The sequence below is a fragment of the Cyprinus carpio genome, chromosome B3 (genome assembly GCF_018340385.1).
Source record: "Cyprinus carpio isolate SPL01 chromosome B3, ASM1834038v1, whole genome shotgun sequence".
Taxonomy (NCBI): Eukaryota; Metazoa; Chordata; class Actinopteri; order Cypriniformes; family Cyprinidae; genus Cyprinus; species Cyprinus carpio.
In genome coordinates, this window is record NC_056599.1 from 14,883,204 (window position 1) to 14,910,196 (window position 26,993).

The 26,993-nt window shown below is 37.6% G+C and overlaps 2 pseudogenes; one reads left to right on the plus strand and one right to left on the minus strand.

The window, feature by feature from the left end:
• LOC122133849 overlaps nucleotides 1-21,720 on the minus strand; it is a 41,480-nt pseudogene extending 19,760 nt beyond the window's left edge.
• A 1,117-nt stretch (nucleotides 21,721-22,837) lies between these two features.
• LOC109052203 lies at nucleotides 22,838-26,792 on the plus strand (annotated as a pseudogene).
• Nucleotides 26,793-26,993: the final 201 nt, after the last annotated feature.

The following is a 26,993-nucleotide window of genomic DNA, read 5'->3' on the forward strand; positions in this document are numbered from 1 at the left end:
AAATGGATTATTCTCTCTTCTCGCAAGTCTCTGCACCTGGCTCCTTGGTCTTGCACCCATCTGCTCTCTTCTCTCTGGACATAATTAGTGACGGGCAATTCTCCTCTCGGGGTCATCTTCTTCTCGCACGTTCCTGGGTGTAAGAGTCCTCAGCTGTGGGGAACAACAACCATATAGAATGCAGGCTAAACGGCGCAATGCGATACACAGCCGACCAGCCTCACACTGTTAACGCACACGTGCGTAAACACACATAACACATTCCTGCGATGTGAAAGCGGTAGTAGCGAACCACGATCAGACCTGTTTCCGACACACATTTTGATGTGAGGAACTAGTTTTCGCTAAGGCCATGCACAGAAGAGGAACCAATGCGGAGAGAGAGCAGGCATGCACACACTCACACGACACACATGCAGATTTTAAGTATTTCAGCAAGTTGTGCAGGTAAGACAGCATTCACGTCCCAGCCAGGAATGGACAGTAAATTAATAAATTAACTGCTAAGTGCAGTAAATAAATTTAAGGGTTCTAGGGTTGGGATCGAGAAACGGTACAAATAATCAGATGTAAAATATGACATGCCAAATGGATGAATGATTGATGATGTTTGCTCTGTTAAGTGTGTTATTATATGACTACAGCCCCAAGGCAAAAGACGTTATGTTTAACTGATATCTAGTAAACTCGTCTCATGAACCTCAACAGCGCATTGACCGTAATGGCTTCACATCTCACTGATTGCATCAGAAGTGGTTCATGAAAAAAACAACAGACTTCGAGGAATGTAAAAGTCATTATTTTTGGACCTATCAGACTCTCAAATAAACCAAGAACTGTATGTCAATAACAGCGATTCAATATCACACAATAATAAACAGGTTGTAATCTAAGAATAAATGTTTTTTTTTTGATTTAATTTAGGTAATTGAAGAGACTTATTAAAAAGATAGATAGATTATAATATCATGGGGATCCATAGGTTGGTGCTATGCTTGAATTGTACCTAAAAGATATTTTTTTTCTTTTGTTTTTGATCAGATCAGAAAGTGAAACTAGAGCCTAAATTGGTAAACTCCCTTAGGATTCCCAGCACTAGTTATGAAAACATATACAATCTGAAGTGATAAACTGCATGCTGAAATGCAAGGAAATATTTTGCACTTTTCTAAGATTATATTCCCGACCAATACCTCTTCCAAAACTGAGAGTGAAATAGCGATATTAAGAAAGGAAAGACAATGAGAAAATTTTTAAAAAGTCCCTGTCGACATTTTGAGAGGGAGGACAGAAGCAAGTATTGCACCTGCAGTTCCACCTATGACCACAAGACTGCAAGGTGAACCTGATCTTTGTGGCTATGACGCAACAGCATCAGCCTTTTTTTGTTCTTGGGGCGAAGGCAAAGCATCTGTTTCTTCTGTATGGCCTTTGTCCTCTACAGTCAGTGGCTGGTCAGGGTAAACTGATGCTCTACTCAAAAGCAACACAGAGTGAAAGGAGGTGATGTGCCACGTGACCAACACTGGAAACCTGGGGCTCCTAAAGCTGACTCAGCTTGGAAAACAGCCAGTTTTTCCAAACAATTCCCCTGGATGGTTTTTATTGGGATTCACATGGATATGAAAATTAAGACTCATTATGGACTGACCTTTCGGACGAGACCCGTGGGGACACATTCCAGACACAATGGGTGTGGTGGAGAGGGGGCGTGGCTGACTGATAAAGGTGGAAAGCTGGGAAGGTGGCAGCAGGTGGAAATGGAGGAATGGGGAGTTTTTTTGACATCCCGCCTTTTCTCAAGTCTCTCCTGGTTACCTTGTTGGCTTACTTTTCCTGATTAGGGTGGTGAGTTTCGCACACCCCCCCTAAAAAACCCAGGTCCACACATTCAGGCTGGGCTCTTTCAGTTTGCGGATCTGTTTTTTTTACATAGTCTCAAAGGCCAGATCGGGTGACACCACCCCTTTCTGAGGGGGTCAGGGTGATGCCAGTGGGCAGGGGGAGAAGAAGTGTTGAAGAGTTAAAAAAGGACAGAAAGAAAGGAATGATGGGAAGAATAAAGAGAGGAAACTTTCAGTTGATTAATAATTGCTTAATCTATGAACAGATACACACTAGGTCCAAAAGGGGGAGCCGCAGTTTTTCACATCCATGATTATGTATTTTTTTTGCACCACAATAAACAGACCTAGAAAGCTTGTTCACTCAACGTCCAATTTAACTAGTCTAAAATATTAGCATTTTAACCACAACCAAGTCCAGTGCTAATACACATTATAACTATTTGTAAATTTATTAACTATTAAAACAACTGACCTCCAAAAAAAAAAAAAAAAACCCTGCGCTTCTCGTCCGGTGTGCGTCCACCTAAAGTTAGGCTTGAGGAAAAAAAGTTATGCGACACAAAATATGCGGACAGCAAAAATAGATCTATTAATGAACCCAGTCAATTTTTGAAAATGCGACTCTTATAAACTCTTTCAATGAATCTCTCAAAACGAATCACTCGAACAAAACATTCAGTTTTCACTTAAGTATATTTGTTTAAAGTATATTATTTCTTTAAAAGTACTCTAAGTATGCTCTACAGTCAGTGTGGACTTCTTTGTTTTTTTTTTTTTTTTTTTTTTTTTTTTTTTTTGATTTGTTGTGGCAATCAAGTACTGTTCTCAATTTTTTGTTTTTTGGGTTATTTTTGTTATGAAAGAATCAGTACTGTCACTGAATGCACTGGTGGCGTCGATAGCCTTGTGGCCAGCGCACTCGACATACAATGTCCGTTAGGGACTACGTGCGTCCCGAGTTTCGAATCCTAACTCGAGGACCCTATTGCCCGTCGATCCTGCCCCCTATCTCTCTCCCCCACTTCCGCTTCTTGTCAGCTCTGATCTGTCTCTATCATAATAAAGGCAAAAATGAAAAAAATCTGGAACGATCCCACCTTTACTTAATATGCAAGCATCTTGTGCACCAGCATTTCAGACATGGTGTGAACTGGCCTCAAAACTGCAAGCCCATTACATTTCATTTGAGACCCTTGGCTACAGAGGTGCTTAGGATGTTGCAGGCACCCCTGGCTCGTCCCTTTTAGATAGAACCGCAGATGACCAGAGAGTGAAATTCTCTGCTCATCTCCTTGTCCCAAGACCTTCACAACACCCCAACACACACGACAGCAGAGCCAGCCCACTCACATGCAGCCGGGGGGTCAATGGGGTCACACCGCCACGCAAACACGTTCAACCCCTCCGACTCTTGTTCTGTGCTTTCCCACTGAAAGCTGTTTGTCTCGGGTGTAGTGTGACCCTCCTCATAGGAAAAAAAAAAAAAAAAAAAAAAAGGGGCGCCCCCCCCCCCCCCCCTGTGGTGGCCAGGCTAGGGTACTGCAGTACCTTGTTGGTGCACTGCCTGAATGTGTTGATGAGCTCTGACATAACCAGATCGAGTACATTTCAGACAGGGCTCTTTCAGCTTAATGATCTGCTTTTTCACGATGGCTTCAAACGCCAGATACTGGAGTAGTGAACAGCCCAGTTCTGAGAACGCACAGACAGACAGACAGCAGGACGTAAGAGGACAGAGACGAACAGTGAGGAGAAAAACACAACAACAACAAAAGTGCCACAAAATAACTCAAAGACCAGATATTTGTGACAATGACATTAAAATAGAAGTGAAAGCGTGTGAAATTAGGCATACTTTGGAGGTGAGGTGGAGGGAAAGAGGAGGATAAAGTTTAGCTCACAAAGACTAAAACAAAAAATAAAAAAGTGAGTTTTAAATAATAAATGGACAAATGAGCGTGGCTCGCTGTGGGGAAAAAGAAGTCAATTATTAGACATTTCAAGAGGATAATGGTTACTCTTAAAATTCACTTTAGGCCATGCCCTCATAACACCGTTTTTTGCGGTCGCAGACGAAAACTTGAGGGTCCTCACAGAGATGAGACAAAAATCACAGACTAAGCTGTGCTCACTTTGGTTTGCAGACACGTAGTAAGCAACTCAAAAATCGGAGCTGGGGTTCAAAACCAAGAGCGAAAAGGATAGACGGTGGACACGACAGAGTGCACATTTTTCCAGACATATAGTCTCATGGTCTCAATCCTTGGTCCTTGAGTCCAAGATCACAATCTTCTGTTTCTCAGTCCTCAAGTCCGAATTCAAATCATATTTTTTCAAGGTCCTGGTCCTTGAGTCTGAGTCAAGACCATATTTATGGTTAGTCTTGGTCCTCAAAATCAGTTCTTTACAGACCATTATTTTCATGCTTTTGGGTCCTAGGGCCTGTTTACACCTTGTCACGTCATGCGTTGTCTCTGATCGGATCGCTATCCAATTGTGAAAAGACCAGGTTGTAAATGCCCTCTGAAACACTTTCAAAAAATGGATTTAATTCAGGAGGTGGTCTAGGAATTTGATCTTGACATTAGCTGATGATGAATAAATGGCAGCCACATATCTGCGGATTTCACTGAAGTGAGCTCCGGTAAAAAAAATTATCCATTTTAACAAAACACATCGATCAGAGAAAAACGCATGAATGACCAGGTGTAAACAGCCTCTAGAAAACCAAGTTCAGACCATAATTTTCATTGTTGTCGGTCTTGTCATGGAGCATGTGGACTCTGTCTTGTCTTGAATTTTTTTTCAGGCCCCAATCTTCACTAGAACTTTAATGTTATCAGCACACAATCTTGTAGTATGAGCACTACATTACGAACAACAAACAAGCGATAAGAACAAAAGTGTGATGACAGAACTACCAACAAAATTTTCTTAAAAATATTTTGAAAAAAAGGAAGCACAAATATTTGGGAGGTGCAAAAACTATATGTCTGCAATTGCATTTTTTGCATGTATAAAAATCTGCATTTTGTTATTGTATTCTGCGCATATCTAGTTAAACAGGTATCACAAAAATTTGAAGTTTAGTGCCTCTGCTAAAATCACCTCTCAGAATGTGGAGCCTGATAAAAAATAAAAAAAAAATAAAAAAAAATAAAAATAAAAATAAGTTCAAAATAGCTAGGTTGATCAAATGTTCCTATAAAATATCCCTTACATGTATAAAAATCATAGAGTTTTTACTATTTTCTATAAAAGAGAATATTTTCCCAGAATGTAAGTCTTACGCAAGTTTTTTTTTTTTTCTTTTTTCATCTGACATATATTCCCTCATGTCTTATATAATGCACTTACCGTCAAGCAAGAAAAACATGGATTTGAATTGTGTCAATGGTGAGAAGTAGATGAGCTCAGTGTTATTTATAAAGCACATTTCCCTACGCAACCGGTAGTTTCAGTTCTTACTTTTAAATTTATTTAGGGCTTTGTCTTTAATAGTGTATAATGTTATTTATAATGCCACTACAAATTTTTTAATCGATTTTTTCCATTCCTGTTCTGTTAACAGTTCAATTTAAGGGATTTGAGTAAGGGAAACTAAAATACATGTTCGTAAATAATTTTACAATGTTTGTAAACTATTCAGTGTACTTTTATTTTATTTTACATGATTTTCTGAATGTAAATAAAAAGACTTATAAAAGACTGCAAATTTTTTTATCTCCATAATGCACTCCATAATGCAATTTTGACCTGATTTAAACAGATGCAATATGTACGATTTTAATTGTATTTAAAACAAGACAGACGATAAGGAAAAACGGTGAGCAGTTAAAAGCGATTCTGGTAGCTGTGTTGTGAAAGCATGGGCCGTACTATAACACACGAGAGGAGAAGAAAAGAAAGTGTGTGACGATGTGAAAGAGTGAGACATTAGGTCAGTGAACAGCGGACATAAGAAGTGCTGTGGCTTTCCATGCCGTCATATGGCCTGCAGGCTTGAACAATCGCTTGCCGCCAACAGGAACCACTTGCCTGACACCATGGACGTTCTTAATGGCGTGACTGATTTCTCGCCGGGAGCTCCTTCTCGTCAAACACAATCTGAAAGAGAAAGAGAGACTTGATAACAGGGACTTGCCACTTCACCTGTGTGGCATACCGGGTTTCCCAGAAACTTGTTGGGACGTGTTATCTAAAGATCAAAGTAGTATTTCCAGACATTCAGAGCAACTTTATCAGCTCCAAAAGCAGACATAACAGTGTTCTGTTGAAACGAAGCATTTTACCTTGACCAGCTCGAAGGGGAAGCGCTCATAGGAAAATTCGGTTAATCCTGGCACCTCCGGACAGCTCTGCTGTGTCCCACCTGGTCTCCGGACCCCCCTCGATGACTCTTCTCAAAGTCCAACTCCAACTGCTGGACCATCCTGAAAGATGGTACACAAAGCTATAAACCTCTGTCTACAGTTTATAACCCAGAAACTGCTTGAGTTAGAGACACTAGACCCTGTCGTAAACACTCACTGCAGCAGGGCCTTGGGTTTTTCGCGTAGGGTCATCCGGGCGGAAGTTCTTATACTCTTCCACCTCTTTTTCCAGAGAGAGAAGCTGAGACTGGAGTTTGCTGCGCAAGCCGGGTAGCGTGTCCCGGATGTGATTGGTCAATTGCTAAAAATAAAAGAAGAGGAAGTGATATACAGAGAGGCACAAAACAGGAGACATTGACTAAATTAAGTCATTTTCAGCATTAGCGTCATTTACATAACTGTACACAATCGTACAGTTACCACATAACCACATTTGTGTAAAAGCGATTTGGTCCTAACTGTGTTGAGGGTCTTCTGCAGGTGAGGGTGTTTCCCATTGCGTTCAGCCAAGTGTCTGTAACTGGGGTGGGACAGGAAAAACTTCCTTTCTGCTGCCATGCAGCACGAATGTCTTCCTGCCATCTATGTCTTTCTGATTCGGTTCACTACGCCAATATAACCTGGGACAGGGAAAGCAGCATATGGCGTGTGCCAGGGCTGGAAGATTTGACAATATATACAATGCAATGACAGAAATGTGTCAACTGAAATTTTGCAATATTGTTTATACTGCGACTGATATATGCACTAGTATCAGTGGATATGAATGCTTCATGTTATTTACATGTGAGAATAACAAAGAAACAGAAAGGGATGTAAAAATACAGGGCAGGACATGTCCAAAACAAGTCCGGACAAGAAGAAAGAACTTCTAGAGTAAGTCAACAAAAATATATGGGAAGCTTCTTCTCCTCCTAGAGAATAGTTATTATTGTATTAAATATGATATTATATTGTATTGTATTTTTTGTTGAATTTCAAATAACATAATAAGATGCAATGCTGTTTAAAAGCTTGGTCAGTCAGAAGGATGCATTAAATTGAGCATTGGTTATAAAGATTTCTATTTTAGATTAATGCTGTTCTTTTTAACTTTCTCTATTCATCAAAGATATTATTTTCTGAAAGATCACGTGGACACTGAAGAATGGAGTAATGACTGCTGAAAAATTAGCTTTGTATCATAGCGAATATACTGATATTTCTAAATATAATAAAATAGAAAACACTTATTTTAAATTGTAATATGTCACAATTTTACTTTTTTTTTTTTTTTATCCTTGGGTCAGCGTAATGAGCACTTTTTCTTGTTTTGCAAAACAAAGAAATTCGTATTAACCCCAAACTTTGGAAATAGCTATGTCCAGTATGGTTTAGTGTGACAAAAAATGACTCATAAATAATAAGAACTTGTCCATCAAATGACACTGCTGTCACAAGCTTGTGTTAAGTACAAACTGCACACTCTACGCCAGTGGTTAAGAGTTTATTTCCAGGATATCCCGGGCGTCCTGTACCCTCATCCATTAGATCCAGTTTAGTAATGTACGCCGAGGGTACGCAGTCCTGTTGAAACAAGCAAAAACCCATTAACAACATTCATCAGGGTTGGTGTTCCATCCACAGTGCTCCCACTCTTTTGACCAATGAATTTCCATAACATTCCCAGTTCATTTATTATTACGGACCAAAATTCAAAGTCAGGTTGATTCACTAATGAATCATTCAGACCATCTGTGTTCACTAAGAAACTCCTCAAAAGACTTTATTCACATTGTAAAAAATGACTTCACCATGGTTTGCTATATAGTTGATATTTTACCAGTGTTTCCATGACTATGTGAACTCATACACATCCTTTTGTTATTTTATCCGTGTGTAACCCTCCCAGCAGTCCTCACCTTGAGGTCCACTTCCTTAGCCCACCTTGAGAGCGTCTGAGTTGGCCAGGTCAGTGTTGGCTGGGGTGACCGCAGAGGATCAGGCAGCTTTCCCTAGTGATGAACTGCATAATCAGTCTCGAATCTGGTGCTCGATGTCTGGCGGCTGGTCGCCCACTGCGACCTTAGTCATACCGGGCAAATCGATGAGAGTCAGATTCAGTACTGCTGAACAGAGAAAGAGACGAGTGACATGTTAACAATGGCTGCCGAGTGTGGAGTGAGGAAAGCTGTGGTCTTAGGGGAGTCTTGTGCTGTATTACCGTTGTATGTGTGGCGAGTAAACCCTCAGGTTGATGGGAACAGGAAGGAGATGCCCTTATTTGACCCGGTAATCCGGTTCGGTCTCTGCTTCAATTTCCCTGCCGGGACTTCATCAAAGTCCACAAACTTTCTCCCTTTGCAGTGCAAGAATTCCGCATATTCTACAAACAGAGCGAAGGAGTGTGTGGTTTAGAGCGATGACATTTCAGCATCAAGGCAAAAAAAGACATGAAAACCACACAGTAATAGTATCTCCTAAAGGCTAAACCATATCACTGTCATAAAGCATGAGAGATAGCATTACACAAGTTCTTATAGTTAACTAATTATAACAATCGTTTAATTAATAATTAACTAATTCCATACTTGAATTAAAATAAATGTAACCTGAAAAAACTGTTTTTTAGGTGCCAAAGCAGCATTACAGATTTTGTTTTGTTAAATTTTAGTAGTAATATAACTAAAACTGAAATTCCTAAAATTATATTATATTAACTCCAAAAAAAAAAAAAAAAAAAAAAAAAATATATATATATATATATATATATACACATACACATACACATACACATGGCAAAACACCACAAAATTACTAATATTTTAATTCATTTTTTTTTTTCAAAATATTAATAAAAAAAAGTATAGCATTTCAGTGAGACTAAAATAACACTGTTCAATAAACATTTTCAATACAAGGTCCAAAACTTAAACAAATGCATAGGTCAAATGCAAATGCATTACGTAACCACACCACACACACACACATATAATAAAAAAGTATGTGTGTGTGTGTGTGTGTGTGTGTGTGTATTATATATATATATATATATATATATATATATACACACACACACACACACTTTATATTATATACTCTATATTAAACAGTCATTTTTTTACATTTTAATTAGTTTTGTTTCAGTTTTAATTCACTTATATTTTCAAATCAATGTAAAAATAAAACAAAAATCTAAAAATTAGAATGTAAGCATGCTTTAATGAATTTGTTTTTTTTTTGTCCCTTTTTCCTATTTTCCACTCCTCTGCATTAACAGAACCAAATTTCATTTCATTCTAGTATTAAATCAAAATGGAACTGGCCGGGTTTTTCAATTCCCAATGATGTGAATGATCCACAGATAGTGTGCAGATACAAGCAGACAACATCAGTTCAGCTCTGTTATGTTCAACTTTATGGTCAATTGCACTCATTTGGAAGATAATTTCTTTGGTAATGTCTTTCTGTCTGAATTAATTCTCCATCTGCACTTCCTTGTTCTCGCTACATTACAGCGCCTCATGATGAAAACAATATAAATGATAATTGCTTTAAAGTGGCTGAGAGATGTAAATGTTAGAAGGGGAATTTTCAGAGGGGAACTTTCTTTATGTACGGAAACAGAATAAGATGACGTTATTATAGCTGAAGCGTCATTTTTGTGCCACTAGTAAGAGGAATTGCGAAAATTAATTATAGAAATTTTGTTGGACTAATATAGAGCCCAATAATTTCTGTGATGCAGATCCAGTCATAAACTACATTTATTTACTTATTTATATTTACTTTAACACAGAATGTCACGAATTTGACAAAATTTAGATGAATAAATCTCTATTGTGTAAACCGTATTGTGTAGCACTTCATCAAAAAACTAAAAAAAATAAAAAAGAATGGAATTGTTTGAATTTTCATTTCATTTGAATAAACCTCTATTGTGTAGTGCTGTTTGTCAAAAGGAAATGAAAGGAATTTCATTTGATTATATTTTAAGATGTCCAGTAGTTAAGGTTTTATGCATTCATTTGATAACCACCATTTTTGATTATAAATTCATACCAAAATCATAAAACGCTGGCTGCAGAAAAAATAAAACAGACAACAAATAATTTCAAAGGGCTCTATTATTGTTAAAACTGCAATAAATAAGCAATAAGTTTTATGAATTCAACTGATTTTTGATTATTAAAATGTATTTAAACCATTAAAATGTTAAAACAACTAAACAAAACAATTCTATACATGCATTATACAATTCTATACATATATTATTTCATCTTTTTTTACATCCAATTTAATGTCACACCTCTTTTAGCTCCACATAAACACTATGGGCACTGTGTATGAATAAACATGAAAGCATGTGGTTTCAACCTTCCCGCATACATACTAAAAATACCTGAGAAGGCTTTGTTTGCTTGTGCTGCGCTCATCAACACACTCACCAGCTTTGTTGTTAACTAGCTGCAGAATGAGAGGCCTGCGGGTGACGATGCCGGAGCCTCGGGGAAGGAAATCCCTATAAAAAGAGAGAGAAAGAGAAAGTGAGTATGTGGAGGAGAGACAAACACTCTTGAGTCATTCATAGCAATCAAGCTCAATTTTCAGGGGTGACAACACTGATCAAATTATTCATGAGTAAGGGGGCGAATGTTTAGGAGCAACCTCTTTGCATTCATATCAGAACACACACACAAACCAAGACGCTATCTGGCTCCTTGTAGCAATGAATATTAAAACATGGTGGCATCTTTTGAAGGCCCCCGATTCCTAAGAGACTGTGGCGCCTTTGCAAATGAATGGCCACTGCTGTATCTCGCAGCCAAATCAGAGTGCATTTAATAACACTGTGGCACATTACAAACACCCTCTGAGATCAAACTGTGAGCTGAGCTGAGAGCAGGGCAATTTCAGCCCTTATATTCCAACATATTTGCAGATCTAATAAGCAGCACAGAGGACGAAAAGGCACATTTTTAATAATATCAAAATGAGGCAGACTTTCAATCAAAAATGTTCTCTTGCCAAGTATGTGAAAATAGACACAAATACATGGCCAAAACATTGTGAACACACAGTTAATACTATTTGGTTACTAAGATTCTTCAAAATATCTTCTTAGAAGGAAAAAAGTTTAGAAAAAACATAGGGTTGCAAATTCCGACAAAAATCCCTGGAATATTCCAAAAAAATCCTGGAACGTTTCCAAAATGTCTGGAATATTTCCGAAGTTCACTGGCAATTTACCATCTTTTTGCAACCCTAGAAAAATATGTGAGAGTAAATGACGACACCCACACTCCTTAGATAACAGCAGCTGTGTCATATGTCATCGTAACAAAAACTTCATGCAAAAAAGCATGGGACTTTACCTTCAATAAACTGTCATCAACCATGAAAACAGTCATCCAGAAATATAAAACTGTCCATAGACAACATTGTTTAAACTATGAACATTTGCATTCATTTACTTGTTTCCGGTATGTTTCAGACTTTGGGACAGTTTAATAACACAATGATGAAATGCCAATGATGTGACTTTGTCCACATGGGAAGCTTTGATGGTATCCCACATGCTGTGGGTGGGTTGAAAGCGTGTCTGCATGTTCAAGAGGAGTCCAATCGCAGTCTGTCTTAATGAGTAAGCCTGACTCTCCAGGAGATCCTGCTCTACATCTGGTCCTGATCAAAGCTTGTGCAGTCAGCTGTGAATCCAGCCGCCCTTTCCCCGAAATCACCAGACCACCTAATGCACAATGCACCAGAGCCCAAGGAGAAAGACGGACCATGCTTTAAAAACACACGCACACACACAGCTACACAATAAAAGAAGGCTCATACACAAAGAGATGCTCGACTCTGTGTGTTCAATTTGAATGGTTCGATTCACAGTAAATGAACCAAGCCGTTCTCAAACACTTGAACACTGTGTCACAAACTATAATGTGTGTTAAAACTATGCTTAAAGCTATTAATATACATATATTTAAACTGAAGCCTGCACCATCAATAACAGTCACCTTACGCCATACACAATATTTTATTTTTAATATATCATGCAGCCATATGCAAAAGTATGCCAGAGCTTTAAAGTGAGGCCTATGAAGACGGCACCGTCTGGCTGCATGAAGCACATGGATGTACGACAACGGCCAAAGCCTGGAGGGGGAGAAGGGCGAATGAAAACAGGCCACAGAGAGCCATGTGCACTCTCCACTTACACCCACTCAAAGCCCAACACCTACATATACACACATGCACTCATTTAAATGGAAAAATTTGTCATGTAAATATGTATTCATTTGACTTCTTCATTTGACTACTATTTATATCATTATTCATTACTAGTAAAATTTGTAATATATTACTTTTACATGTCACATGATCCTTCAGAAGTCATTCTAATATCCTGATTTGCTGTGCAAGAAGCATTTATTTTTGGCATCAATATACAGTTGAACGTCCAGTTTAACAGTGAAAAATACATTTTTGTGGAAACCGTAAACATACCATATATTTTTTGTCCAGGTTTCTTAGATGAGAGCAGCATATATATGCATAAAAATATGATAAATCTTAATTATTCCAAATTTTGTGTATTATTATTTATTATTAATTTATTTTTGTTTTTGGCTGCTGTTTTTGCTTATACTGTATGTACTGTATGTATATGATGGATCCAGTATAGTATAACCTCGGCAAACTTTACTTGGAAATAACCTTGTTCTGTTTCCCTTGCTGCATGAATCTTTTCATTAATAAGAGACACAGATTAATACATATTAATGGTGATATCTGTATAGTATATACAGCTAATGATTCCAATAAATAAATCCAATCTGTTCATCTTTAATAAATCAAAATAAATGAAGAAAAAAAAAAAGATGGCTTGTAAATACACACATGCGCAGTGGACTGAAGTGCTTTGCAAATAAGAACATATATCCACACTGCAGGAAGCAATATGCTACGAGCGCTTCAGAAGACTCATGGCTTTCCAGTGCAAACAGGCAGGTGGGCTGCTGTCCATTATTCATGGCCTTTAAATGATAGAGGAGGCTGAGCAGATTGTGTATCATTTCATCCATTATGCATGCAAAACCGCAGAGCGGCGCAGAGAGAGTGGAAAGAGAGCGGGAGAGACAGTCTTCAGCTACACCCAGTGAGTCTCACTCCACCAGCGGAAGAAGCGGCCTAATCGCCTGCTCTCATTAGCCAAAAAACAAGCACACCTCACCGGAGTTCACTCATTAAACATGATGGAGCAAACTTAATGTACAATGAACATAATGGTTATGGAAAAAATTTTATTTTGAAAAAATATGACCATTGACTGACTTCCTTTGCATGGACTAAATAAATAACTAAAAAAAAATTTAAAATATTTTCCACAGGAGAAATAATGTCTTACAGGTTTGGAGAGAGATGAATGAAGGAGTGTACATGATCACAGAATTTTTATTTTTAAGACCTAAATTGGAACACCTACCCAAACCAAGATGATGTAGCAATACATATTTAGTGCTCAGTGCCCACATGATGAACAACCGCATGAACTACATACAGAGGTCAGCCAATCAAAACAAAGACATTTACAAATAGAAGTCTTAAAGGTACAGTTGAAAATGGTCATGTAAAGTGTAATATCTTTTGGAAATGGGATTTCGGACAGTGTTCTTTAGTTTTCAATGGTAAGCTGTTTGTTTGTGAAGCGTCTCTCACTATTAACAGCATATGGAATGACAAAAAACAACAACTTCCTTTGTCTCCTCCAATTCATAATTAATAACTGATGGGTTCAGTTTCCGCAACACATTTGTCACAAAAACAGCCCGTGGCATTATCAGCATGATCTGCCTGCCTTTCACAAGGTTCACGCTGTGTTCCCGCTCCAGTTTTATACTCCTCCCATAGTGAGCGCAGCTAACTGAACAACAGCCCCTCCTAAAGCAGCCGGCGGAGCCAGATAGCAGAAGTCACGCAGAAACAATTACATCAGCCACGCAATAAACACACCCAAGATAGAGGCGCTGGCCTGCGATTGGATCAAACCACCAGATCTGGAGAAAGATCTTGAACATCCAGTTTGGCAGGATGAAAATTTGACCAAGTACCCTAAACGTTGGTGTCGTTCTACTTGGCATGTTGTATAACAGCAGATGCGATGTGGCTAATTAATATGTGCAACTTACTAATGTTTTACTGAGCTCTGACTGTGTCCCGTGAGATGAATAGTGCTTTTGTTTGTTAATACCCAGGCTGTCTAAATGTTAGTATGGTGGTTAAAGGCAGGTATCACTGAACTCATGGCGTGTCATGCGGTTTTTTATCATTTATATTTGAACAGCCACTGTTTATCAGACATGTCATCTGTGTTTCAGCGGCAATTTATTCAAATACGGTTCCCATACGAGATCTTTCTTCCTCTCTACACATTCAGTAGACTCTGTGTGGGGGGTACTGTGAGAGAGTTACTAATATGCCTTCCCCATAAGACAAATAACTCACATGTGTGCAAGATGAGTTATCGATAAGATCATGTCAGCAGTGTGGTCATTCTTGAAGCGAACTTTTGCCTGAATGATTGGATCTCTGCATTTAATTTGAGAATCTATGTAACAGTAAACAGAGAGTCGTCCGTTTCTAGTGCGTGCAGTAGCAGCATCCTGACGCCCATCCTGAAAGGCATTTTTTATTAATCTAGGGGGCACTGTTGACCTACTGCTAATTTGTTTAGAATTTCTGTACAGGAGAGACTTAGCCTTGTTCAAAACAATATATATAAGTATTGGAATCAGCTAACAGGCAAATATCGGCATATCGGATAAATCTGGGAATTGTTGTGAAACCAGGCTAAACTCAAGAATTGTGTTGTGAAACCAGGCTATTTGGCCTATCGCTGTGTAACAGTTAATAACACTTATTATAGAATTATTTAGATTTTTTATTCATTTGCAATTATTATTAAAAAGTACTTATAATTAAAAAAGTAATTAAATGGAAAAAATTTTTTTTGAAATTGTGAGAATTATTTGTGATAATCTTTGAAACATAACTTGGACTGGGTTGAAAATCATAAAAAGAATTATGCTAATTGCTTTTATAAACCGGGTATATGAATTAGTAGTAGGGCTGGGGGTATTTACACAAATTTTAAAACGACAAAATAAATCAGTCTGGATGTGTACAGCTGCAGTGCTGGTGCTTAAATAAATAAAGAGGACACATTTAATATTTTAATTTTATATACTGATTAATTTGATAATAATAAGAAATGTTTCTTGAAAAGTAAATCAGCATATTAGAATGACTTTTGAAGGATTATGTGACGCTGAAGACTGGAGTACTGATGCTGAAAATTCAGCTTTACATCACAGGGAAAAAATATATTTTGTATTATATTAAAATAGAAAACTTAAAAAATAAAATTTCACAAAATTCCAGTTTTTACTGCATTTTTCATTAAATAAATGTATCCTTGGTGAACATAAGAAACTCCTGAAACCTTTAAACGGCATTTTGTTGATATTCAATATGCCGATATTTTTCAAATCATTTTTGGCCGATACCGATATATTTCCTTTTGTTTGGAAACTACACCTAGTCTCTCCTGTGAAGAAATTATAAGGCGAAATATTTTTAATTTTGGTTAGTTTTTAACAAGAACTTATTTGCTAGAATTAAATAAACAGTAATGAAGGTTTTTTGACTAAGGTTTTTAACTATAGCCTAAATAAAATCATATATATATATATATATATATATATATATATATATATATATATATATATTATATATATATATATATTATATATATATATATATATATATATATATATGACATCACTTGCTGCTTTATTTAATCAGAAATACAGTCTACATGTTATTATTTGTGTAGGCTATTTTACTTTTCTATTGTGTAGGCTATTTTGCCCCCTACAGATTAAAATACCTTACGGAACTGATATATCATTTTGGACGTGATATCAAATACAAAAATCAAAAACACAAAACATAAAAACCAATCATAAAAAACACAAATCAAATAATAAGTGCTTTCACAGATTAAATGCAGCGATCCAAAACAGTCAATCTAATCTTCATTCAGACAAAACTTTGATTCAAGAGTGAGCTACAATGCTGACGTGATCTAATCGCTAGCACACCCTGAGAACCTGTGAGTTAAAGTATTCCTCTTATCGTCAAGACATATCGGCATAATTTTTCATATCGGGCCAATGCTGATATTTACATTTAAAGCAATTATCGGCCGATTCCGATATCAGTCCGATAATATCGTTTATCCCTAACTATAACCATTAAATAGCTAGCTATATTATAAAAATATCATTGATTTTTGTGAGTCACTGGAAATTTTGACTAGAAATTGTAACTGCAATCCTTATTGTTCAGTCATAAGATGGCAAGTGCTGAGTCACAGTATGATAAAATCAGAAACATGTTTTAAAAACCAAAAAACACTATTTTTCAGAGTTCAGGCCATGCTTCTACAGCAAGTAAACTATGTTAAATATGAAACAGCCCACGCTTTGAGTAAACTCAATAAACTGGAGCGAGTGAATTCAAATAACACCACCTGTGAGACACAGCCCGTTCCAGGAAACTATTCCTCTGAGCCTTATAGTCTTACTACTAAAGATTAATAAACAACAACCAATTAAGTTTCCTAAACCCTCACAGCAGCACTAGCACATACCCACGAGTGCAATGTAAACATCATTTGAGTCACAATGGCCCTTTTAGATGAAACAGATGAATACTGGAACGCTTGACAAACTCTGTGAATAGAAACGAGAGCTTCCAGAAATTCCTGATGAGAAGACAGGTGTCAGGTGAACGCTAGCAGTGTGACTCCATTGGGCTTCCCTGGAGCACGGCCCAGCCCTGTCCTGCCTCCATCACAACACTGCAGTCACACACACACACACACGTTATTTGTGCATGTTTGTCTAAGCTTACGAAAACAAAATTGATCTAAAACCCGTTATTAAGTGATTTAAAACTCCCTTACACTGGGAAGTCCCCAAAAAAGAAAATTATTAAAATGCGTCAAATAATGTCCTGATTAAAATGTAAAAAGAAAGACAGGGTTAGTATTTAAATTATATTTTTTTTACCAATGAATTTGTATTAACTTTCATGAGTTTTCTTTGGCTGGAGAGTATTTCAAAATCTTTATATTTCAGACAGATTTCACTAATTAACCATTTGTGAGACTGTACAACTAATCAATTATTTCAATAAATAAAATAAAAAAAATATAATAAAAACTGATTTTGTGAGACTAAGTGAGACTGATCACTTAGCTAATTAAATATTTTAGAGCAAAGAATTACTCTAAAACCACACTTTAAACAAGATTCATAAAGTTTTTGGGGCAGGAAACCCTTGTTAAAATTCCCTGGTATTTCCAGGTTCTCCATTGCCATATGAACCTGTATATTAAGGAACAGTGAATGTGAAAGGAAAGTCTTTCAGGACATCCTACACAAGCTTGTGGGTGTGACACACACATTTCAAAGAATGACTCATCTATGCAATACATAAAATCCTTTAACTCTATCATAAAAAACACAACAGAGCGACTGTTACAGCCACATGATTGCCAGAGATTTATGATGGACGTAGATACAGCAACACTGGGTAACAATAACAACAATAACACAAAAAAACAAGATCAAGTTTACACTAAAACAACAACATCCAAAAACAAAAAAGGGAAACTTTTTATGCGATTTGCCTGTTCGTTTACACGACAACGGCGTTTTGGGGACTGAAAACGCATATTTTTGAAAACGGGTTTCAAAGTGCAAGCTTTTGAAAACGTCACAGTTATCGTTTCCGTGTATACACCCAATATGTGAATCTTTGAAAATGGTAACGTCATGCACGTGCGTACTACGTGTTATGTGTGTACACATGCGCAGTACGTGTCAATTTTAAAGGCAAGCGCGAACAAACATACACACAACAATGGCGGAGTACATGGTACTGTTGTTGCTTCTTTAAGAGTTTGCTAACACTTCTTCAGCAAAGTGTGGATTTACTTTGCCAATATTACAACCAACAGCAGAGACGTATCATTTACAACATATAATCGTCACTTCCCTACAGGTACTGTTTACTAACAAGGTGACAGCGCCAACTACTGGCCTTGCATCCGTAATACAGCGTTTTTGGACGTTTTCGTGGATATGTGTCATGTAAACTTTTTAAAAACGTTTTTGACTTCATTGTTGTCGTGTAAACGTAGCCTGAAGCTCAACACGCCTTTTTAAAAGTTCTGTGAGCGACTTCATCCATTTAGTTCGAAACTCGTCCTCAAAAGACATGGCAGTCAACCTGTCAGACAATTCAAAGACAGCGATTGTTTCTGACTTGGTTTAAAAAAAATCTATAAGACTGTTAGTTTTTATAGAGCTTTGGTGGTGCAGTTTTATATCACACATGGACCGTTTATACATTCGTAGAAGCAGAAGTCATCTTACTTGGGTAAACTTCTGTAGCGGTCAACAGAATCTGCAACTTTTATAATTTCTCTATGACTTTATAATTCTAAAGTGTGTGTGGGGGGGTGCGATTGATTATGTTGGTAACATAAACATAAACATGGAAAGTTGTCAAACTTTCTCTCACAAAACCAGCCATGTTCTAACAAACATTTACAAACAACATAGAACCTGTGTCTGTGAAAAGGGTCCACAGTGAACCTGACATGTTCCAAGTACATTTTATTTTCATATTCTACAAAAATTCCAAACTCCAAATGTAATTCTACACATTTCAGTCCACTACAGGTTTCTACAGAAATATACAACACTGAGGAGATGACTCAGGCTTATGAAACTTATGAAATGAGAGGAATATTGATAATAATATTGCCAACTATTACAGAACTTCGCCCTCAGTGAAAGTGAAGGCTTGTGGGTTTAACCACACCACCTTACAATGCCATATGAAACAGAACAAATTACCACAGAAATATTAGACAGAAATATATCATTGCGAAAAGAACAATACTGTGGCTTATTTCACAAGAATATCATACAAAACATGCTTTCATCATGCGTTCTGCATTCAGAGCTAAACAACGGACCTGAATTGGCTTGACAGCATTTACTAATTACTGCATTTTTGCCATTGCAATTTCTAAAATGAAATGAACCCAAAATGCACTAAAAAAATGTAATCTGTCAACAAGACTATCGGAAGATTTCAGAACGATAAACAGCAGACATTTTATGTCAATAATCTCAAAATGGAGACATACTCTGGTCAACAAAATGACTAATCAGCTTCACTGATGAAAATTAATACATGCATTCACAAGCTCTCCAGAGATGAATCCGTCAATCTGTCTGATTTATACTTCTTCCTCTGCTAAACATCAAGACAAAATTCATTCAAACTGGACCGGAGACAGAGCAGCCGCATCAAGAAGACTGCGGTGAGGAAATAAATGCAGGAAGTTACAGATAACAAACTAATCTGATAACAAAGAAAACTGACAGTAACAAACATCATCTGTCCAAGCATGACTTCCTCCCCAGAGCAGGGTTTCATGAGAGGCCTGTCAGTGCTGGAGTCTGCTGTGTGACACAGGTGTGGCACTGACCTATGAATACTGCAAAACAGGTGGTTACAGCAACCTGCGGCACACAAGACTCAAGGTCAAGTGGAACAGGACGGGGGATTTCACTCTCACCTGTATACATAACACAGTTCATTCAATGTATTTTTCAGAAGATAAGTACCTGCAGACAGTACTGAGCAGTACTGATTAGAAATGTGCAGATGTTATTACATTAAGAATAATAGTATATATTCCTTTTATAAATCTAAAATATTATACTATGTAGGTAGGAACGAACCATTCATATACAGGAAATTATAATCAGTTTTTTTTTATAGTGCAGTATTTTTTTTGCAGTATTCGTATTATTATAATGTGGAAATAATATTAATATTTCATTTAAATTGCAAAAGGTCTTTACATGTGATTGTACAGCCTACAAATTATTCTGAAATAATGTGTGTGTGTGTGTGTGTGTGTGTGTGTGTGTGTGTGTGTGTGTGTGTGTGTGTACAGAGAGAGAGAAAGAGAGAGAGAGAGACTGTAATGCATTATTGCAATCGATGCAATGTTTACTTCTAAAGGATTTTTTAATTATTTTTTTATTGTAAAACACTTTTTTAACAGACAAAAAAAAAAGAAAAGAAAAAAACAGAAGTACATCAGGAGAACCTAATTTAAATGTTTTCAAAAGTAAACATTCTGATGTTTTTTAGCAATCATAACTTGGGGGGTAAATGTGCTTAATTCTCATGAAAAATAATCATTTTCAATCAAAATTAAAAATAAAAAACTAACAAACGAATAACGTGGAACTACTTTTTTTATACATACACCATGGCAAGGTGTTCCATGAGGTCCATATGCGGATTATGCAAATATCACGATACCTGTGTCATTTAGTGCTACATTATATATTAAACTGCAGTGCTAATACCACTACCATGGCAGAGCTTTCTATGAGGACATGTACACAAAAAGCATGACGTCAGCGTCCAGAGAAGTGTCAGTGTGTTCGCTGTTTGAACGAGGAAATGACTTCAACGCCTTCAGCACAGCGAATTAATATCTTAGAGGTTTTGATTCCCCTATATGGCGCAATACAACTCCCAAGGACACTACGATTATAACTTCATCTGTCTGTCTGTCTCTGTGTCTGTGTGTGTGTGTGTGTGTGTGTGTGTGTGTGTGTGTGTGTGTGTTGTGTGTGTGGTGTGTGTGTGTGTGTCGTGCACTGTGCCGCCAACTCCCCATTTTGCGCTGACGCTCTCACTTTACGCCCATTTCCGCTTCAAATGAGTGGACGGCGAGCGGCGGGCTTACGTCAACAGCGTAACTGCCGTTTGTGAATGACAACCCAAACGAGTGAATCGATCGAGCAGCGAGTATAAATAACGCAGCTGGAAAGTAACAGATGAAGAAGTTTGTTTCTTATTAATTTAGATAAACATAAATACAGCGAGGAGGGCTTCTGCACGCTATCGAAGAGAAATGTAGTAACATGGTGACCAACCTGCCGACGAAATTCTCTAGCACGAGCTTTTTTTCACGGCGCTCTGTCCTCCGACCACGGATATCTGCCGGCAGATCCAAATTACACAAACTTTGGCCAATAGAACTGAAAGCATCTTGGAGTTTATTGATCAGGGGGATCAAATCCTACATCCCCGGTGCGCCCATGGTTTCTGACCGTCTCTCGGCGCGCAGGAACGGGCTCGCGGCAGCAGGGCGCTCGGGTTACTGCCAAGTGCTCAGTTTCAACCCTCCAAACACTTCCAGATCAGTCTGTCAAAGACAAATAACCGATCAAACAATCGCTGATGGGTAGATGCCGCGTATTAGGGCGTATTCGTTAAGATCCGTGCACTGATCTGAGGAGCAATCATTCGTAACTCATAAAACAAAAACTTCGTGCTATCATCCGGTCAGGCGACATCCGGACCTCGGAAACGCGACCGAGTCCCGCTTCCTGTCAACCGATGCCGTGATAAATCCGATTGGTCCGACAGAATCGCTTTCCTGGTGTGTTCTGTCTTTTGATTGGTCGATCTTCGGTTCTGCCTCTAACGTCCGACGGAGTGCTATTGGACGGTTCACGTGTGTCAATTTAATTTCAACGTAAAGACTTGAACGTAGGGGTGTATACATAAAAAATTACAAATTCTGATTTAATAATATGCTTGTTTAATTACTGCCAGCGCAACATTAATAAAGTTAAAAGTATTTCAATTTAGTACATTGAAAACTAATTTTCTAAGTATTAGAGCATTATTAAGACACGGTTTGGGCTCTCCAGTTTGTTATATCGACTGGTAGAAAATGCGATATTTAAGCATAATCATGCAACATTACACCTATTTAAAAATTGATGAACTGGTTTACAAACACTTAGAGACTCTTGAGTCACTGCTTGTGACGGGAAAGTCAGACTCATTTCCGCGAATCGGTTCTTTAAACAGTTCGTTAAACAGCCAATTAGTTTACTTATTTTACCTCGTTACTTTGTCCCTGATATCCTCGACGTGACGTATATGTTCGAGAACGTTTAAATAAAGTCATGGCGTAAGAACATATACGTTTTAGTAAACGCATTTACCGTTTTTTATAATTCATTAAAATACTAAATTTCATTATAATTCATTTAAAAATTCATTATTCATTCACTGAAGTCTAGAATATCTGCTTCTTACAAATTATACCATTTGAAAATCGATGAGTTGAATGCATCCAGACATTTATTAAAGAGGACTACTGTTCAATGAAGTCAGAGAACTGGAGAACGAACCGTTTGGCTCGATTCAGTCCGATTCGTGTACTGTTCAAGGGTGCGTTTCCCAAAAAGCATCGTTAGCTAACTATGGTCGTAAGTTGGCCCCCATTGAACTCTCTCTATTGGTAACGGACGGAACTTGGCGACCATAGTTGCTTATGGGAAAACGCACTCCTGAGCGGGTTTTGTATTAGTTCATCCGGTTCATCAAAAAGATCCGACTCAAAATGAAACGACTCCCAAGTGAATCGTCCTTTGCTTTATTCAAAAAATGTCTGCGCCCATACCCAGCAGCAACATGAGTGTGGAGGACAGTATGGCATCAGTGCAGGCTGTTTCCTCTGCTGCTCCTCCTCGCTCTTCGTATCGTGGCGGAGTGACCCCTTGAGGAAAGCGAGAGCCTGCACTTCTTACTCTCCCGCACTGTGCTGTCTAACCCCGGTGTTTCATGCCCGTGGGCACACTCAGGGTACCCTGAAAGGCATCACTGTGGACCAACTGGAGGATGGACCTGTCAGATATGCCTGGGGAACACGTATCATCTGGGCATGAGGCCGGGTACGAGAGAAGAAACGCTGTTTCACTCGCTTGCACAATGTTTTAAACTTACTTCACTGTTATTGTGTCCTAACCGGGTCACCCCCCAGTCTGAATAGAGAAAGCCAATGGACTGCCATGGATTTCTGAAGTGGAATAGAAATCTCTTACACGGTAATTCTTCTTCTCCTTCTTTTCAAAAGATTCCAAACACCAGAAGAAGTAGTAATTAGTAAAATGTAGGATACCGTTATCTGTGTGTTTCATCCGGTCTTCTTCTGCAGATTTTGCTGAATGGTCCGTTTGATGGATAGAGCAGATTGGAAAAGTTATGGGGAAAAAAAATTGTCTGTTTTTATTATAAAATATTATCAAGCCAGCATGAAACCACCAGTCCTGTTCACTTTGAAGTGTCAGTGGGAAATATTTACATACTACTACAACTACTAAAAAAAAAAAAAGTTACCCCACAACAGTTTCATAAATTAATGTAAAAATATATTCTCTAGTAATAATTACTTCTGAAAAATGATTTCCCTTTATTATTTTAAGAAGACCTGGTTTCAAACTTTGTGAGTGTGATGACCCCAGTATTTCTAATTGTAACTGTGACAAAGGTATTTGTTTCAAATTTTTTCTTTTTCTTTTTTTAAATGAGCAGAAAACAGAGTATTGATATTTTAATTTTAATATGGATTAGGTAATTAGATTGCATTTTCAATGCACATAATCAGATTATTGTCTTATACAGTAGGATTGCATGATTAATTTTGAGTTCACACATAATTTTGACCTAAAATATTATTTATTTTTAAAAAATAAATAAATAAATAAAGTAAATAGTATTTAAAATAGATTTTTAAAATTAGTATTACAGTAATTTAACAACCACCTTTGAATGTTCACTCTTCTCTTATGTTAATGGTCACACTGATATGAAATATTAGTGGTTCAAGTATTTATTTTATTATTTATTTATTTATTTATTTTTTTTTAGGTTTACAGTTACCAGTTAATGAATTAATTTCTTCAACAACTCACAAACCCTTGCAGGGATATTCTCTTTGTATTTTTATCTCAACATTGTTCAAAATATTCTAATTTCAGACAAGTTATAGTTTATGCTCAAAAGTAAAAAAAGTTGCTAAATTAAGCAATCAATAGATCTGGTTACTAGGTTACTTGTAGGTAATCTGTAATCAGTAACAGATTACAGTTTGTAAGTAATATACCCAGCACTGTTTCAATTGTCCAGGACTTTCAAGAACTGCAAATTCTTCAAGATAAACAGTATTTATGGGAGAGGAAATAGAGCGATGATTGGCACTCTACATCTTGAGTCGATTTGTGTGTGTTTTTAAGCTTTATTTTTAAATATTAATAAGAATTTATTTCTTTGAGTACTTCTAAATCATCCTTCAGACCCTCTTTAAGTTCGCTGAGGCTCAAGGGTTGGAAATCACTTCTGTTTACTTTTATGAATGAATTTGGTCTTGCTCATGGAAATCTGTGTTTCACCTGTGTCTGTTTTATTAGGACAGTGGCGGGTTTCAGATGGTGTCCCTAGTGGAGCTGTCGGAGGTGACGGAGGAGGGCGACAAGTTCCGTTCCCCTTATGATGGAAAGGAAATCCTTCTCACTCCTGAGCAGTCCATCGCCCGATACAGAAACAGCCTGGGCATGAATGAAGTTACAGATCTCTTAACATGAGCATCCAGCAAATGCTCATTGAAATCGTGTGCAGGTTTCAGACATCATGATGCAGCTGGATGACGTGGTCAGCAGTACGGTGAAAGGGCCGCGGGTGGAGGAGGCCATGCACCGCTCTGTGCGCTTGCTGGACCGCTGCATCGCAGCCAATAAGAATCCAGATCGACAGAACCTGTCGCCATTATTCAAGGGGGGCTTGATGCCAAACTGCGCAAGGCCTGTTTAGATGGTAAGCGCTGTGGTGACTGCTGCGCATGTGTTCACACTGGACATCATTTGTGTCTATTAAGACGTGCCGATATTGCATTAGCAGTGTAAAAATCCTATTAAAAATTCCCTTAAAAATACACTACCTTTCAAAAGTTTCAGGTCAGTATGATTTTTTTAATGACTTTTAACCAGCTGGTGTCACAGTGAATTTTTTTTTTTTTTTATTTTTTTTTTTTTTTTTAGTGGATGTTTGAAGTCAGTTCTCCTCACAGATGTAGTCTTCACATTAATGATGAACATGATCCATTAACAAGTGACAAACGCAAACCTGAAGAATTAATTAATCAGAATTACAATACACTAACTAGAATCTTCCTGTTCCGTTTCCTGCCTCAGAAATGACCAAGCGTGATGTGCCAGGCTTCGCCATTGGAGGCTTGAGCGGGGGAGAGGAAAAGGATGATTTCTGGAAGATGGTGACTCTGAGCACAGACCACCTCCCCAGAGAAAAGCCCCGCTACCTCATGGGAGTCGGGTGAGCCGCGCTTTCTCTGAAACTCTGCTTTTTCATTATTCGCAAGTTTTAAGTCTGTTTTTGTGTTTAAGCTACGCACTAGACCTGGTGGTCTGTGTTGCCTTGGGCTGTGATATGTTCGACTGTGTTTTCCCGACTCGAACAGCAGTAAGTGAAGGATTTCTGTTGACATCCCTTTTTATTAGATCTACCATTCAAAGCTTGGGGTCAGTAAGGTTTTCAAAGAAGTCTCTTATGCTCACCAAGGCTGCATTTAGTTGATCAAACTACAGTAATATTGTGAAATATTGTTACAATTTAAAATATTTTTTCTATTTGAATATATTTTAAAAATGTATTTTATTCCTGTTATGCAGAAATGAGCTCTATTTTCATAGAAACTGTGCATAAAAATTACAATTAAACCAGTGATGCTTGTAGTAATCTTGTGTTTTGCCATTGTTAATGAGGCTGTGTGACTGTTTCAGAGATTTGGCTCGGCTTTGGTTCCCTGGGGATCTCTGCAGCTCAAACAGAAGCAATATGCTAGAGACTTTCAGCCGATTGATCCTGACTGTCAGTGTCCCACCTGCAGGAGGTACATCTGTCTGCTTCAGTATGCTGGCGTTCAGCTGCCTGCTGTGCTTAAAAGAATAATTCACCGCCCAAAAATGAATATTTTACCAGAGAATTTTGACTCTCATCTTATCCCATGAACCTGAAGATGATTGTCATTCTTTTTTCTTTGTCTTGACATTGACAGACACAGTCGGGCTTACCTTCACGCGCTGTTCAAGAGTGACACCGCAGCCTTGCATCACATCACCATCCATAACATCTCTTACCAGGTAACTATATCAACCACGTGCATGGAATCCAGTATTTATTATTGTTGTTGTCACCTCATGTCTTCCTGTCCTCACTGTATTGTTGCTCAGCTCGCTCTCATGCGGTCAGTGCGTCAGAGCATCATAGAGCAGAGGTTTCCTGAGTTTGTGAAAGCGTTTATGAAGAGGATGTTCGCGTCCGGGGAGCAGTACCCCAGCTGGGCTGTAGAGGCACTACAATCCGTGAACATCGACGTCAGATGAGTATCCTAACGTGAGGAAGATGAAGAGGACTGCATTTTAAGAGAAGAAAAAGACTTGCTGTTTTTTATGGATGTATGTTTCTTTTTTTAAGATACTAAAAATTTTAACATAATACGTGAAATATTATGTTTTGTAAATAAAATCGTCTTTTCATTTTTATTGAACATTGCTACATTATTTCACCAAATTTATCAGAGTCATGTGATATGGCGATGTTGGAAAACATTTTTTGAATAGCATATTTGTTTTCATTTTGTTTTTTTTTTTCAAAAATATATATATATATATATAATATTATTATTATTATTTTTTTCCACCTTTGTTTTAATATAATGCCAAGTGGCAGCATGAATGTTAATATTAAC